The sequence below is a fragment of the Podarcis melisellensis genome (genome assembly GCF_964234715.1).
Source record: "Podarcis melisellensis genome assembly, chromosome: 13".
NCBI classification, from domain to species: Eukaryota; Metazoa; Chordata; class Lepidosauria; order Squamata; family Lacertidae; genus Podarcis; species Podarcis melisellensis.
In genome coordinates, this window is record NC_138545.1 from 9457156 (window position 1) to 9475042 (window position 17887).

General features: G+C 43.2%; 1 long non-coding RNA gene across 1 annotated transcript; it reads right to left on the minus strand.

The window, feature by feature from the left end:
- Positions 1-357: 357 nt before the first annotated feature.
- Positions 358-3769, minus strand: LOC309355921. Its single transcript, XR_014162625.1, has 3 exons — positions 3678-3769; positions 3270-3571; positions 358-613 (listed from the first exon to the last, which is right to left on the minus strand). It is a non-coding gene; the product is annotated as an uncharacterized lncRNA (long non-coding RNA).
- Positions 3770-17887: the final 14118 nt, after the last annotated feature.

A 17887-nucleotide genomic window follows, 5' to 3' on the forward strand; every position in this document is an offset into this window, starting at 1 on the left:
TGTTTCCCTCTTTTGCTCTGAGAGGAACTGACTGGAAAGTGGTTCAGCTGTAGGCTGGGCAGAGAGTGTGCTGCTGCTTTAAACATTTATTTACATGCAGCTCAGGATAAAAGAGCAACAAAGGTCTTTGACTGAGCAGATCTGTTTAGGCTTGTATACCAAACACATGACTTGCAGACCCTATTTTCAGGGACAGTCCCAGATTTACAAAAGCCATCCCAGGTTTGTGGCTCTTTGATGCCATCTCTTGTTATGATTTGCCACCAAATGGAAGGGTTTTTGTCTGAGGTCTACTGGGATCTCTCTCACTGTGAATGTTGCACAGTAATAGCCGTGTCTTCTGATTTCAGCCGGTTCATTTGCAGATAGAAGGTGTAGGTGTCCTTAGAGGCTGTGAATCGCCCTCGGATTGTAGGGGAATAATAATCAGTGTAACCATAGCATACATAATGAACAAGCCATTCCAATCTTTCTCCAGGTTTTTGTTGGAACCAGCCCATCCAGTATTTGTCAGTATCAAATCCAGTGATGGCACAGGTCAATTTATGGGATTCTCCAGGTTTCTTCAGTGCTGAAGATTCCAACTGGGTCAGAATTCTCTGTGTGAGGCCACCTGGAATGAGGGGAAAAGGAAGAAGAAATAGCTGTCTGTCAGGGGCTCAGGGGGAGAGCCACAGGGGGAAGAGGAATTGGAGAGTGAATCTGAGGGGAGCTTAGGAGGGTATGACAGTGACCCGAGAGATTCAATGAGTATCTCCAGTGAATCAGAAGATTCCCAGAAAGAGGCGCCCAGGTTTAGGGCAAGGGGGGCCAGAGGTGAGTCTCAAAGTGGCAGTTGGAGGTCCGGGCCAGCTTCTCCGACCGAGCTTAGGGAGGGGGAAGGAGAAGCCCACAGATCGGAACTGACCACACCTCCGTCGGAGAGTGGGGGGGCGGAGCGGAGGTCAACTGCGGCCAGCCCCCCGAAGGGGGGAGCAGTGACAGAAGCAGTGTAGCCGTTAGGAGGAAGGTGACCGGCTGCGCGCGCGCGCCAAGTTCAAATGTGTAGGCGCGCGAGCCAGCAGAGAATCCGGATTGGGAGCCGGGTCCCAAAGCCTGCCGGAGACGGGGGGAGGAATCGGAGGAATCCGCTTCCGAAGAGTCGAGGAGGGGTGGAACCCCAGAGGGCAGGAGGACCCAGAGGAGAAAGGAGCAAAGGGAAAAACGGAAAAGGTGGGGCAAAGCTCGGCTGTTAAACTGGTGCCAAGGAGGGGAGGAGTCAGACGGAGCTTCGACGGTCTAGGGTTACAGACGTAGAGCTGCGCGCCACGGATGTAACATCGGCAATGAACTTCAATAAAGACTTTTGTATATAAAGAGACACTGGCGTTGGTCCTTTGTGAGCTGGGACCTGAGGCAGCTCTGACACTGTCCTACAAAAGCCCATTATAAAACCCAGACTGAGTGACAGATTTGATTACATGCACCTCAACAAATGTAAGAAACCCATATAATTACTTGAATTAGACAGGTGTTTATATATAAACCTATGGAAAGTATAGCAGAAGGTAGAGTTCTTTAAAAGAAAACAACATGATAATAATATATTTATCACTCTGTGTTACCCTGCACTGCTAAGGGGATATGTGAGGAAGAAAAACAGTTCATCTGTCTTATTGACTGTATTCCTCTATATTATTATTATTATTATTATTATTATTATTATTATTATTATTATTACTATTACTATTATTCCACCCTTCATCAAGAAATCACAGACCGGCTTACAGAATAAAACAAAAGCATGTAATATAATAATATCTCATTGGAAATAATATGAGGAAAATAAATGGCTTTGATTTATACAAGGTGCATAGAACATGGCACAGAAGCTGGGAACTCTGAAAGTGTTGAATCCATTTGCTCCAATTCCCACAATGGATGACAGAGTAATCTGATTTGGCATATTCTTCTCTAAGGATGGATATTTCTCACACCCAGAAACATTCTTAGGACCCCTCATTGAAGAAATTTGCAAAAATGAAGTTTCATCCCCTAAAATGGCACACCCTACCCCAGCATCCAATTCCAACAAAGCTTTTAGAGAATAAGAATGAAATATACTCGGAGTCCTGCGATGATGTCATGCTCTTTATTGCAGCTTGTGAAAAGGTGATTTAATTTCCCCCCAAACCGCAGGCCTTTATATACATTATTTACACAATGAGTTCTGTCTGATTGGCTGATTCTGCTTTCCTCCTGGAGCCTGATTGGTCTTCTCCTGCAGGCCAATCAGTTGTTGCATTCTAGGATCCTCTAGGATCCAAGCTTAGCACATAACAAAGAATATAGAGAATAATTAGCTTGCCAACATGGCCAAATGGGACTGGGAAAACTCTCCATATAGTTCCATTCACTTCACTTCAAATTTGAAGTGTGCTAACACTTCCCATTCTCCACTCTCAATCAGCCATTTATTCAATGATGCCATCACCTTCAGCATGTTGATGTTTTGCAGTGTTTGGCTGTCCTTTGTTTTAATCAACCTGAGTACCAAGGGAAAATACATGGTAGCTGTGGAGATTTTCCAGCGTTGAGTTACTGGTTGTATGTCTCCGCTTACACCCCAAAATGCTACATTATTGTTCTTGTGCCACATTTTGATCTCAAAGAAGCAGCTACTTAGGAAAGGGAATAAAGGAGCATTAGTGTATCCACCATGGTCAGCAATGGGTCAAAGCATGAGGAGGAAGGGATGAAAAGAAGGGGAGAGAGCAGGGAATAAAAGTGTGAGGAAGAGTAGAGGGGAGGGAACTGTGGAAAACACAAGAAAGTGTGAGGGAAAAGGAATTGCTTGGGTGTGAGGGGGTGAGGAAGAGAAGACTGTAGAATAGAAGGATGCAAGAGAGAAGAGAACTGTTCATTTATATGAGGGAGAGGGAAAGAAGAGGAAGAATGGTGCCTTTATCAACCTCTGATAACTGCAGGTGGTGAGGAAGGATTTTATGTACAATTGGGAGTTTAGAAATGAGAGGACAGGGTACTAGTTGTGGAAATATGGTGAGCACAGAGGAATTGGTTGCCTTGAATGTTTCAGAACTGCTGTTTTCTACTGGAACAGGAAAACTGGAACAATTCACTGTAAGGAAGAAGATAGGCCAAAGAATGAAGGCTGTGTTCTGTAACTTGCATTTCTAGTTTTTGGCCCTTTGCTGCCCCCTCTGGCAATTTGTCACTAAATCAAAGGCAGTGAAGGGTTTTTGTCTGAGGTCTACTGGGATCTCACTTGCTGTGCTTCTCGCACAGTAATAGACTGCCGTGTCTTCTGCTTTCAGGTTGTTCATTTCCAGATAGAGGTTGGAGCTGTCCGCTGAGGCTGTGAATCGCCCTTGGATTGTAGGGGAATAAAGATTGGTCCCAGGTGTATAGTACTCAGCAAGCCATTCCAATCCTTTTCCAGGTTTTTGCCGGACCCACTCCATAATATTGTCATTAACATCAAATCCAGTAACAGCACAGGTGAGTTTATGGGATTCTCCAGGTTTCTTCAATACTGGGTCCGACTGCGTCAGAACTATCTGTGTGAGGGCACCTGGAATTGCAAGTGAGAAATAGATGAGATAGAAAAAGTAACAGCCCACATGAAACCCACATTAAATGAAGGAAGGAATAAGATTTAGATGTAAAGTTCAACGCACATGAGGAAGAGGCAGCCAGTGCAATGAGCATTGGCAATAAAGACGGCATAGTGGTGCAATGCTCTGGCTCTGAAAGGGACTTAATGTGCTGTGAGAAGTGAGGCTTTGAAGGCTTAAGTAGGATGCCCAATGTCTTGTAGCTTTGCATAAATCAGTGAGCATAAGAAGGGAGACTATTAATATGGAATCCAAACTCTACACATCCTGCCTTCTCATCAAGTGTGCACTCATCAAGTGTTAGAGGATGGATGGCGGCTAATGGATTGAGGTTGAATCCTGACAAGACAGAAGTACTGTTTTTGGGGGACAGGGGGCGGGCTGGTGTGGAGGACTCCCTGGTCCTGAATGGGGTAACTGCGCTGGTGTGGAGGACTCCCTGGTCCTGAATGGGGTAACTGTGCCCCTGAAAAAGAAAAAATATATATGTTTCAGACCAATCTGAATGGACTAAGGATTGATCCTGGCCCAACTGCACTGGCTGCCAATTAGTTTCTGGGCCCAATTCAAAGTGCTGATGCTGGTCTATAAAGCCTCATGGCTCATGACCTCAATGAGTTACCGACCATCTCTCCCATATGAACCGACCTTGTTCCTGTGCCTGTAACCCAAGGCCATTCTCTTTGTCTCCTCTCCCTGAGAGGTTTTGGAGAGTGACAACATGAAATGGGCTTTTTCTTTGGTGGCTCCTCATCTGTGGAATAGCTCCATCATTGCAGGTCTTTGGGTGCCTGGTGAACGCATTCCTCCTTACCCAGGCCTTCAGCTATTAAATAATCTATGGCATGTTAAAAGTCTGTGTGGTGGAGACTGTTATTTTGATCATTTTCTTATTATGCTTTGTAATACTATGCACTGCATCATGTTTTTTATTATGTATTGTAAATTATGTTCTTAATGTTGCATACAGGCCTGTGATCTTTGGATAAAATGCTGTATATAAATTGAATAATTTATTATTATTATTACTATTGCTATTCTTATTATCATTATCTGTAGGATTTATGTTACTGCAAAGCTCCCCACATTTAATCTACTTAGTATCCAATCTTAATGAACACAAATTTATAAGAAGGCCCAAACAAAATGCACACAAATACAGTCTGTTGACAAAAATGCTTCACTGCCTTTGATTTGGTGACTAATTGCCAGAGGGGGTACCAAAGATGCAAAACCAGTAAAACTTGTTGCAGAACGGATGTATAAAGCTGAGAAATTATAAATGTCCAGCAGCTGCAATTCTTTAGCCTAGGTTCTGCCTGCAGTAAGTTGTTCCACATCTTTCTTGTTCCAATACAAAAGGTAAGTTCTGAGACAATCCTCTCCCCCCATTTCCCCATCTTTGATTTTTTTAAAAAAAATTCCTTCCAGAAAAGGCCCCTGTTCCTTTACAAATATTGAGGAAGGCAGAAGTTCCCCAGGTGCAACATTTCATATGAAATTTTGTGTTGTTGGAGACTGAATGCTTTCATCAGACTTTCTAGTGGGATCTCACTCACTGTGACTCTTGCACAGTAACAGACAGCCATATCTTCTGGACTCTATTGTTTTTTAAGCAATTTAGCAATTGCTGAAAAGATAATAGAGAAGTTGCCTGTCTGATATATAAAGGTGAGGATTTGCAAACGTCAGGAGCCACCACACTAAAGAACCAATTTAACATTGTGCAGAATGGACATCTTCATTGGTTGGTATCTGCAGGGGTTAGTTACAGGTAGGTAGGTAGGTAGGTATCTGAAGAAGTGTGCATGCACACGAAAGCTCATACCAATGACTAACTTAGTTGGTGTCTAAGGTGCTACTGAAAGGATTTTTTTTATTTTGTTTATTTTTTTTGTTTCGATTGCAGGGGTTAGGTTATGTCCTGCCTCCCCTGAATCAATCAACATAGGCCTACAGATCTGCATAAGAGGGCCTTAACTAAAAATCCACTATTGCAGCCTAATGTGTGCCTTCAGACTACAACAGCACAAAATGTCATGAGAAAAACTGCACTAGAAAAACTGTCTTCCTAGACATTGGTAAAGGAAAATATATTTTGTCTTGGAAGGAAGCTGACAAGCTCTCTGGGAGAAAGGCACAGGTGGGGAAAATGAGGGAAGGGACTGTCTCAAAACTGTTATTTTGCATCAGAAGATATTAGTGTAACTCATTGCAGACTGGAATGTGGCCAATAAATTAAATAGTTGGACCATTGATCATTTCTGATTTGTTGCCCTTTGCTGCCCCCTCTGGTTATTTGTCACAAAATGAAATGCAGTGAAGGGTTTTTGTCTGAGGTCTAGTGGGATCTCACTCACTGTGTCTCTCGCACAGTAACAGACTGCTGTGTCTTCTGCTTTCAGGTTGTTCATTTGCAGATAGAAGTTTGAGCTGTCCGTTGAGGCTGTGAATCGCCCTTGGATTGTAGGGGAATACTCTTGACTGCTCCAACCTTTATTATAACGAACAAGCCATTCCAATCCTTTTCCAGGTTTTTGTCGGACCCAACCCATAGCGTAGCTGTTAACATTAAACCCAGTGACAGCACAGGCGAGTTTGTGAGATTCTCCAGGTTTCTTCAGTACTGGATCCGACTGAGTCAGAACAATTTGTGTGCGGGTGCCTGGAATAGGAAGGGAGGAAAAATAGCTGAAATAGGAGAAGCAACATCCCACAGTTATCACATGAAACTCACAATGAATAAATTAAGGAAGGGAAAAGATCTCAGCATACATGGGAAAAAAGCAGCCAACGCAGTGAGCACTGGCAGTAAAGACAGCATAGTGGTGGGATAGTCTGGATCAGAAAGAGGTGTAGTGTGCTGTTGCAGGAAGTCTGGGTGGGGTGTGAGCCTTTGAAGGCTTAAGGGGGACACTCCTTTTTGCAGCTTTGCATAAATCAGTGATTATAAGAAGGGAGTATATTAATATGGAACCATATCTCTTGCCTTTTCATCAAGTGTGTTTTTAAAACATCTATGCCAGGGATTATATAGAATGCTTATCAACAAAGGTATCAAACTCAATAGGTAACACAGAGAATCTACAAAATGATTTTTAAAAATTGTACAGTAGATACTGCAAAATAAATAAATACATATATGTATCAGTCTGGTTCAAATGGAATAAAAATTGAGACTAGGTCCCTCCTTCCAGGAATGTTCTGATCTTGCTATTTTCTCTAGAACAGCCGTTTGGCGATCCTTATGCCAGCCTTAGATGCTTCAAGCTCAGTTCAGCCAGCTGGATTCCTGCTGCAGCCGGGCAGCTCAGGTAGGATGACATGTCTCCAGCAGAGTGGATTTGGGTGATGCACTCCAAGTGTTTCTGCTCCAGGACAGCCAGCTAAAAAGCACTTCTATACACCTCCAATCAATTCATGTCCAATGTTCATACCAATTGGGATAAATGCCTCAATTTGGTATGTTTGATGTTCAATCAATCTACCTAGGCCTACAAATCTGCATCAGAAGGCCTTAACATAACATCCACAACTGCAGCCTAATCAGTGGGTTCAGTTTCAAACAGCACAAAATATCATGAGAAAAACTACACTAGAAAAACTGCCTTTCTGGACATTGTTAAAGGAAAATATCTTTTGTCCTAGAAGAAAACTGACAGGCTCTCTCAGAAAAAGGCACAGGTGGGGGAAATGAGGGGAGGGCACTGTCCCAGAGCTGTTCTTTTGTAGCAGACAAAATTAGAGCAACTCATTGCAGACTGGAGTGTGGTCAAAAAATGAAATCAGTGGGCCATCAGTCATTTCTGGTTTGTGGCTTTCTGATTTGTTGCCCTTTGCTGCCCCCTGTGCTTATTTCTCACAAAATGAAATGCAGTGAAGGGTTTTTGTCTGAGGTCTAGTGGGATCTCACTCACTGTGACTCTTGCACAGTAATAGACAGCCGTGTCTTCTGCTTTCAGGTTGTTCATTTGCAGATAGAAGTTGGAGCTGTCCTTAGTGGCTATGAATCGTCCTTGGATTGTAGGGGAATAATAATCAGTGCTCCCAGGTTTGTAGTAGTGAACAAGCCATTCCAATCCTTTTTCAGGTTTTTGTCGAACCCAGTCCATATAGTAGCTGTTAACATCAAACCCAGTGACAGCACAGGTGAGTTTATGGGATTCTCCAGGTTTCTTCAGTATTGGATCCGACTGAGTCAGAACAATTTGTGTGAGGGTGTCTGGAAAAGGAAGGCAGGGGGAAAAGGTGAAATAGGAAAAGCAACAGCCCAAAGTTATCACATGGAACTCACAATGAATTAAGGAAGGAAAAAGACCTCAACATACATGGGAAAGAGGCAGCCAAGGCAATGAGCACTGACAGTAAAGACAACATAATGGTGGGATAGTCTGGATCAGAGAGAGATGTAATGTGCCGTTGCAGGAATTCCGGGTGGGGTGTGAGACTTTTAAGGCTGAAGAGGGAGACTCCTTTTTGCAGCTTTGCATAAATCAACGAATATAAGAGGGGAGGAACCAATATAATATGCAACCATAGCTCTTGTCTTTTCATCAAGTGTGCATTTAAAACATCTATACCACAGATTACATAGACTGCTTGTAAACAAAGGTATGAAACTCGATGGGTAACATAGGTAATCTACAAAATGATTTTTTTAAAAAAAGAACAGTAGATTTTGTTTGTTGATGAAGGAGCAATGTCTTTAGCAGTTGATGCCAAGATAACAGAGGAAGTTCCTGTCTGATATATAATGGTGAGCAGTAGCAAAGGGCAGGAGCCACCTCACTATGGGACCAATTTTGCATTGTGCAGAATGCACATTGTCATTGGTTGGTATCTGTAGGGGTTAGGTTATGTCTTATCACCCCTCAATCAACCTACCTAGGCCTACAAATCTGCATCAGAAGGCCTTAATAGAACATCCACAGCTGCAGCCTAATGAGTGGATTCAGTTTCCAACAGCACAAAAGATCATCCGACAATATTAATCCACCTCGCTGCAGACTGGAGTGTGGCCAATAAATTAAAGTGGTGGACCATTGATCATTTCTGGTTTGTGGCTTTCTGGTTTGTTGCCCTTTGCTGCCCCCTGTGGTTATTCCTCACAAAATGAGATGCAGTGAAGGGTTTTTATGTCAGGTCTAGTAGGAAGGCAGTTTTTCTAGTATGGTATTTTTCATGATCTTTTGTGCTGTTGGAAACTGAACCCACTGATTAGGCCGCAGTTGTGGATGTTATATTAAGGCCTTCACGAGCAGATTTGTAGGCCTAGGTAGGTTGATTGGGGGGGGGGGTAGGACATAACATAACCCCCACAGATACCAACCAATGAAGATGTCCATTCTACACTATGTTGAAATGGTCCTTTAGTGTGGTGGCTCCTGCCCTTTGCAACTCCTCACCATTGTAAGTCTGTGTGAGAAGTGAGGCTTTAAAAGCTTAAGTAGGACACCCAATGCCTTGTAGCTTTGCATAAATCAGTGAGCATAAGAAGGGAAACTATTAATATGGAATCCAAACTCCACACATCCTACCTTCTCATCAAGTGTGCACTTAAAACATCTATGCCATAGATTCTGTGCATGCACATTAACAAAATGATCAAACCCAAATTGCTACGCATATTACATGATCCATGAAATCTTTGTATATGTTTTTAATGATAAAACAGTATGGGATTTTAAGAAGAAAAAAGAAAACAATATATGTTTCAGACTAATCTGAATAAACTAAGGATTTGATTCATCGTGGCCTAACTGCACTGGCTGCCAATTAGTTTCTGGGACCAATTCAAAGTGCTGGTGCTGATCTATAATGCCTCATGGCTTAGGACCTCAAGGCCTTAAGGACTACCTCTCCCATATGAACCAACTTAGTCCCTGTGCTAACAGAGCTGTCACAGAGCTGTTCTTTTGCATCTGACAATATTAGAGCAACTCACTTCAGACCGGAGCATGGTCAAAAAATGAAATCGGTGGACCATCAGTCATTTCTGGTTTGTGACTTTCTGGTTTGTTGCCCTTTGCTGCCCCCTGTGCTTATTTCTCACAAAATGAAATGCAGTGAAGGGTTTTTGTCTGAGGTCTAGTGGGATCTCACTCACTGTGTCCCTTGCACAGTAATAGACAGCCGTGTCTTCTGCTTTCAGGTTGTTCATTTGCAGATAGAAGTTGGAGCTGTCCTTAGAGGCTATGAATCGCCCTTGGATTGTAGGGGAATAATAATCAGTGCTCCCAGGTTTGTAGTAGTGAACAAGCCATTCCAATCCTTTTCCAGGTTTTTGTCGAACTCAGCCCATATAGTAGCTGTTAACATCAAACCCAGTGACAGCACAGGTGAGTTTATGGGATTCTCCAGGTTTCTTCAGTATTGGATCCGACTGAGTCAGAACAATTTGTGTGAGGGTGCCTGGAATAGGAAGGCAGGGGGAAAAGCTGAAATAGGAAAAGCAACAGCCCAAAGTTATCACATGGAACTCACAATGAATTAAGTAAGGAAAAAGACCTCAACATACGTGGGAAAGAGCCAGCCAAGGCAATGAGCACTGGCAGTAAAGACAACATAATGGTGGAATAGTCTGGATCAGAGAGAGATGTAATGTGCCAATACAGGAAGTCTGTGTGGGGTGTTAGACTTTTAAGGCTGAAGAGGGAGACTCCTTTTTGCAGCTTTGCATAAATCAACGAATATAAGAGGGGAGGAACCAATATAATATGCAACCATATCTCTTGTCTTTTCATCAAGTGTGCATTTAAAACATCTATACCACAGATTACATAGACTGCTTGTAAACGATGGGTAACATAGGTTATCTACAAAATGATTTTTTTTTAAAAAAAAGAACAGTAGATTTTGTTTGTTGATGAAGGAGCAATGTCTTTAGCAGTTGCTGCCAAGATAACAGAGGAAGTTCCTGTCTGATATATAATGGTGAGGAGTAGCAAAGGGCAGGAGCCGCCTCACTATGGGACCAATTTTGCATTGTGCAGAATGGACATCGTCATTGGTTGGTATCTGTAGGGGTTAGGATATGTCTTATCCCCCCTCTATCAACCTACCTAGACCTACAAATCTGCATCAGAAGGCCTTAATAGAACATCCACAACTGCAGCCTAATGAGTGGATTCAGTTTCCATGATCCATGAAATCTTTGTATATGTTTTTTAATGATAAAACAGTAGGGGATTTTAAGAAGAAAAAAGAAAACAATATATGTGTCAGGGGCTCAGGAGAAGAGGCACAGGAGAGGGAGGCAATGGAGAGCGAGGGGGAGGAATCCGAGGGAAGCATAGGCGATGACAGTGATCCGAGGAATTCCCTGAGTCTTTCCAGCGAATCGGAAGATTCACAGAAGGGGGCGCCCATGGCCAGGGCAAGGGGGGTGCCAAGGGGGACACCCCAGAAGGAAGGGGCCAGCGGGAGCTCAGAGAGCAGCAGTTGGAAATCAGGACCAGCTTCCCCACCAGAGCACAGTGGGGGGGGGAGGAATCCCAGGTATCGGAACCAGGGTGTGCACCACCAGCGAGAGGAGATGAGTCAGGATGGACCACGCCTCCATCGGAGAGCGCGGAAACGGTCAAGAGGAAAGTTGGCGTCTGGGCGCGCGCGCCAAGTTCAAATGTACACAGCAGGTAGCCCGGGTAGGGAACCAGGTCCTAAAGCCCGCCGAAAGGAGGGACAAGAGTCAGGGGGGTCAGCGTCAGAAGAGTCCAGAAAGGAGGAGACCCCGGGGGGCAGAAGGACCCAGAGGAGGAAAGAGCAACGGAAGAGGTGGAGTAAGGCTAGAGTCTTAAACTGGTGTACAGGGGGTGGAGACTCAGACAGAGCTTCGCCGGTCTAGGTTCTAAGACGTAGAGCTGCACACTGCGGCTTGTAAATGGAAACTGAACTTCAATAAAGACTTTTGTACATTACCACCGGCTGGCGTTGGTCCTCTGTGAGCTGGGACCTGGAGGCAGCTCTGACAATATGTTTCAGACTAATCTGAATAAACTAAGGATTCATCGTGGCCTAACTGCACTGGCTGCCAATTAGTTTTTGGGACCAATTCAAAGTGCTGGTGCTGATCTATAATGCCTCATGGCTCAGGACCTCAAGGCCTTAAGGACTACCTCTCCCATATGAACCAACTTAGTCCCTGTGCTAACAGAGCTGTCACAGAGCTGTTCTTTTGCATCTGACAATATTAGAGCAACTCACTGCAGACTGGAGCATGGTCAAAAAATGAAATCGGTGGACTATCAGTCATTTCTGGTTTGTGACTTTCTGGTTTGTTGCCCTTTGCTGCCGCCTCTGGTTATTTTTCACAGGATGAAATGCAGCAAACTGTTTTTGTCTGAGCTCTAGTGTGATCACACTCACTGTGTGTCTCGCACAGTAATAGACTATCGTGTCTTCTGCTTTCAGGTTGTTCATTTGTAGATAAAAGTTTGTGCTGTCTGTTGAGGCTGTGAATCGCCCTTGGATTGAAGGGGAATATCTATAATCGTTCCCAGCTTTATAATAGAGAACAAGCCATTCCAGTCCTTTTCCAGGTTTTTGTTGGACCCAGGCCATATAGTAGCTGTTAACATTAAACCCAGTGACAGCACAGATGAGTTTATTAGATTCTCCAGGTTTCTTCAGTACTGGATCTGACTGGGTCAGAACAATGTGGGTGAGGGTGCCTGGAATAGGAAGGAAGGGAAAATAGCTGAAATAGGAAAAGCAACAGCCCACAGTTATCACATGAAACTCGCAATGAATGAATTAAGGAAGGGAACAGATCTCAGCATACAAGGGAAAGCAGCAACCAGTGCAATGAGCACTGGCAGTAAAGTCAGCATAATGGTGGGATAGTCTGGATCAGAAAGAGGCGTAATGTGCTGTTGCAGGAAGTCCGGGTGGGGTGTGAGGTTTTGAAGGCTTAAGGAGGACACTCCTTTTTGCAGCTTTGCATAAATCAGCGAATATAAGAAGGGATTATATTACGATGGAATCATATCCCTTGCCTTTTCTTCAAGTGTGCAGAATGGACATCCTCATTGCTTGGTATAACCAACCTCTGGTTATTTGTCATAAAATGAAATGCAGTGAAGGGTTTTTGTCTGAGGTCTAGTGGGATCTCACTCAGTGTGTCTCTCGCACAGTAGTAGACAGCCGTGTCTTCTGCTTTCAGGTTGTTCATTTGCAGATAGAAGTTGGAGCTGTCTGTTGAGGCTGTGAATCGCCCTTGAATTGCAGGGGAATAATATTGACTGCTCCAACCTCTATGGTAGCGAACAAGCCATTCCAATACTTTTCCAGGTTTTTGTCGGACCCAGTCCATAGCGTAGCTGTTAACATCAAACCCAGTGACAGTGCCGTTGCAGGAAGTCCGGGTGGAGTTTGAGACTTTTAAGACTGAAGAGGGAAACTACTTTTTGCAGCTTTGCATAAATCAACGAATATAAGAGGGGAGGAACCAATATAATATGCAACCATATCTCTTGTCTTTTCATCAAGTGTGCATTTAAAGCATCTATGCCACAGATTACATAGAATGCTTGTCAACAAAGGTATCAAACTCGATAGGTAACATAGGTAATCTACAAAATGATTTTTTTAAAAAAGAACAGTAGAGTTTGTTACATTATGAAAAAAGAATATATCTATCAGTCTGGTTCAAATGAAATAAGAACTTAAACTAGTTTTCCCCTTCCTGCATTGTCCTCCAGCCTCTGTTCAGCCACCTGGATTCATGTTGCATGCAGACAGCTCAGGTAGGATGACATTTCTCCAGCTGAGTGGATTTGGGTGAGGCACTGCTTTCTGATCCCATTCATCAAAGTGTATTCTGCTCCAGGGCTGCTAGCTGAGAAAGCACTTATATACACCTCCAATCAATTCGTGTCCTATAATGTTTCCAGTTGGGATAAATATCTCATTTTAAAATGTTTGATGAAGGAAGAATGTCTTTAGCAGTTGCTGCCAAGACAACAGAGGAAGTGCCTGTTTGATATATAATGGTGAGGAGTTGCAAAGGGCAGGAGCCGCCACACTATGGGACCAATTTTGCATTGTGCAGAATGCACATCTTCATTGGTTGGTATCTGTAGGGGTTAGGTTATGTCATACCCTCCCGCAATCAACCTACCTAGGCCTACAAATCTGCATGGGAAGGCCTTAACAGAAAAATCACAACTGCAGCCTAATGACTGGGTTCAGTTTCCAACAAAACAAAATATCATGAGAAAAACTACACTAGAAAAACTGCCTTCCTGGACATTGTTAAAGGAAAATATCTTTTGTCTTGGAAGGAAGCTGAGAAGCTCTCTCAGAGAAAGGCACAGATGGGGGAAATGAGGGGAGGGCACTATCTTAGAGCTCTTCTTTTGTAGCAGACAAAATTAGAGCAACTTATTGCAGACTGGGGCATGGTCAAAAAATGAAATCGGTGGACCATCAGTCATTTCTGGTTTGTGGCTTTCTGGTTTGTTGCTCTTTGCTGCCCCCTCTGGTTATTTGTCATAAAATGAAATGCAGTGAAGGGTTTTTGTCTGAGGTCTAGTGGGATCTCACTCACTGTGTCTCTCGCACAGTAATAGACAGCTGTGTCTTCTGCTTTCAGGTTGTTCATTTGCAGATAGAAGTTGGAGCTGTCTGTTGAGGCTGTGAATCGCCCTTGAATTGCAGGGGAATAATATTGACTGCTCCAACCTCTATAGTAGCTAACAAGCCATTCCAATCCTTTTCCAGGTTTTTGTCGGACCCAGCCCATAGCGTAGCTGTTAACATCAAACCCAGTGACAGCACAGGTGAGTTTGTGAGATTCTCCAGGTTTCTTCAGTACTGGATCCGACTGGGTCAGAACAATTTGTGTACGGATGCCTGGAATAGGAACACAGGAAAAATAGCTGAAATAGGAAAAGCAACAGCCCACAGTTGTCACATGAAACTCTCAAAGAATGAAATAAGGAAGGAAAAAAAACATCAACATACATGGGAAAGAAGCAGCCAGGGAAATGAACACTGGCAGTAAAGACAGCATAATGGTGGGAGAGTCTTGATCAGAAAGAGACTTAATGTTCCGTTGCAAGAAGTCGGTGTGAGGCATGAGCCTTTGAAGGCTTAAGAAGGACACTCCTTTTTGCATCTTTGCATAAATCAGTGAATTTAAGAGGGGAGGAGCCAATATAATATGGAACCATATCTCTCGTCTTTTCTTCAAGTGTGCATTTAAAGCATCTATGCCACAGATTACATACAATGCTTATCCACAAAGGTATCAGACTCGATGGGTAACATAGGTAATTTACAAAAATGATTTTTTTAAAAAAAAGAACAGTAGATTTTGTTAAATAATGAAAAAAAGAATATATGTATCAGAGTGGTTCAAAAGGAATAAAGATTGAGACTAGTTCCCGCCTTCCCATCTTGTCCTGGTCTTGCCATGTCCCCTAGAACAGACATTTGGGGGGTCCTTATACCAGCTATCAATCCTCCAGTCTCAGTTTAGCCCCTTGGATTGTAGAGTAGTAGTATTTGCTCCCAACACTATAGTAGTGAAGAGGCCATTCCAAGCTTTTTCCAGGTTTTTGCTGGACGCAGTCCATATAGTAGTGTTTAATATCAAATCCTGTGGCAGCACAGGTCAGTTTATGGGATCCTTCGGGTTTCTTCAATACTAGATCCGACTCTATCAGTACAACCTGTGTGAGGGCACCTGGAATGGGAACAGGAAAGATGAGATAGAAAAGGCAGGAGCCCCTAATTATGACATGAAAAGCATATTGGGTGAGGGAAAGAATAAGATGTAAAGCCATACATAGACGAGAATGAAGCCACTAGTGCAGTGAACATTGGCAATAAAGACCGCCTAGTGGTGTGATGGTCTGGGTCTTAAAGAGACTTAATGTGCCGTTCCAGGCATTATGTATGAAGTAAGAGGTGTGATCCTAAGGCCTGAAGCAAGAAGTCCAAGTTCTTGTGACTTTGCATATATCAGTGAGCATAAGAAGGGAGATTATTACTATTGGATAATTATCAACGATATGTAATTTATAACCTTTTTAAAAAAATATGGACAGTAGACAGTGGTTTTTAAAAGATAAAAAGAACAACAATATATGTATCTAGCTATTCTAAGCTGCACTCATGAGACTGGGGTATGGAGAGTTCACCTGTCCCTTCAAAAGACCCATATGCTCTTGGGGTTGAACTTTTTTTAAAGCAAAAACAAAACACACATTTCTGTCTTATTGGAAACAACAGGAAATGAGTTGAGCTCCGCAGTTCCCAATCAGTAGCTGTTGTTGTCTGGAAGGTGTTAGGGGACTGGGAAGGTGTAGGATCCCTCATCTCCATACCCCACAATGGAGGAGAAGGGGACTCTGACTTGGCATCAGCTTCTCTGAGGATGGAGAATCAACTTTCTCTTGGAGAGGAAGGTCTGATTATTCCTAGGGGCCCTTGGGAACACAAAAATACAAAGGGGGGGACCCAAAACCTTGCAGAGAGTTATTCTTGTGTTGAAGTGAGTACAAATTCTATTAATCTTTGTCTTCAGTTAAAATAGCTCCTTAGGGGGCAATCCTGTGGGATCTTCAGAGATGTTAAGTCCTCAAATCCAGTTCAGATGAAGATATTCTGATTTAATTTGATCATCTCGTCTCAGCAGAAGCTGGCTGAGCTGCGACCAGTGTAAGTCCCTCAAAAGTGACATGGCAAGGATGTGACTGGACACAGGGGACCTAAGTAACTCTGCTCAGCTCAGTCACGTGAAGTGGCAAAAGGGGTAGAACTGTCTCGAAGTACCACAAATATTTCATTAGAGGAGATAGCACTCCCACTGTGACATATCTGATAGTCCAGGCACAGGCAGGCTGCCATCCTGTCTGCCAGGTAAAAAATTGGGGCAAGCAGACAGGGACTGGTGAAGGAGGGTGGGGACAAGCCAGGATGGTGATGTTGAGTAAAATGAGAGTACTGTAATATAAAATTTGAATTTTCAGACTGAAAAGTGACAAATGAAGATGGTAGACATAAGAAAAATATACAATACAATTATTTAACAAATGATAAACCACATGCCACCACTTCAAAAATTGGGTGGGGGGAGATTAAGAAAGGAACAAAGAATCCCCCCACCCACACACAAAAAGGACCAAAAAAATCTAATCAAAAGACCACCAGGATGAGTGGTCCTTTCAAAGTGAGTGAGTCAATCATTCTGTCACAGAGGAGAACAATGCAGGAAAGTGGGATTGTCTGGCACCCTGGGAAATTAAATTTCCCAAACAGAGTAGACAACTAGATGGCGCACTCAGTATAAGAACTAGATGGAACACTCAGAATAAGACAGCTTTCTATGTTCCCTCGATTCTGTCCTGTAGGAAAATCTCAGGGTCCATCTTCTGTTGTATATTTTGTGTGTCTGTGTAAAATGCAGTTCTCAAAATGCTTCACAGAGTTATATAATTGAAACATTTCTGAGTGGAAAGACCATGTCAGTACTGTAGGTAGCAGACCAGATTACATATATGAAGGGGGGGAAAGAGTGACTCTCAAATGTACAATATTCACAAGCAAATAACACCCAAATCAGTCAAGATATTGAGAGGAACCATGGAAAGAGACACTTGACATTTCCTGTCATAGAAAGAGGTTCAAAATTGTATCAGTTCTAGGCCAAATGTTCCATCCTTCTTTCTGTCTTCTCCTTTGGGTTGGGCTCAGCTGTCCTATCGGTGTTTTTTGTTGTTGTTTTTTGCTGTGGCCACCTGAACCTTCACCTCAGTTACTGTTGCACTAAAAAAACAAGTTGTGGGGAGGGGGGGAGAGCAAAAAACAAGTCATCCCTTAGATACCAAACTCCTTGCCAGGGGTAATTACCTCCTCTGTAATTATCTGGCTCACTGCCATTAATTTTCCTTGGCAAATCTCCACCAACTTTCCAGAAGAGAGTAGGAAAAACAAACTAGAAGTAGCTCAATAAATCCCACCAGTGTTGTCATTGAGAGGTGGGATTGAGGGCAAGAGGAAACCAGGATTCCATCAGTTTGATTCCAGAGTCCTGTTATCACATGTACCATCTGTTTTGTTTTGTTTTGCAAGTGTATAGATATTAAGTGTAAAGGTGATATTCTTCTCTTCACCAGGCATATTGGCAGAGTCAGCTATATCCTGATGTGCATTGTTTGATTAGGGTAGTGTCAGGAGTAAGGCTGCAGATAGGCACAGCAACATCTGCATCTAGAGAAAATTGCTCTCAGATGGTGGTGTTAGTGGTGTTTCTGCTTCTGCTGCCCCAC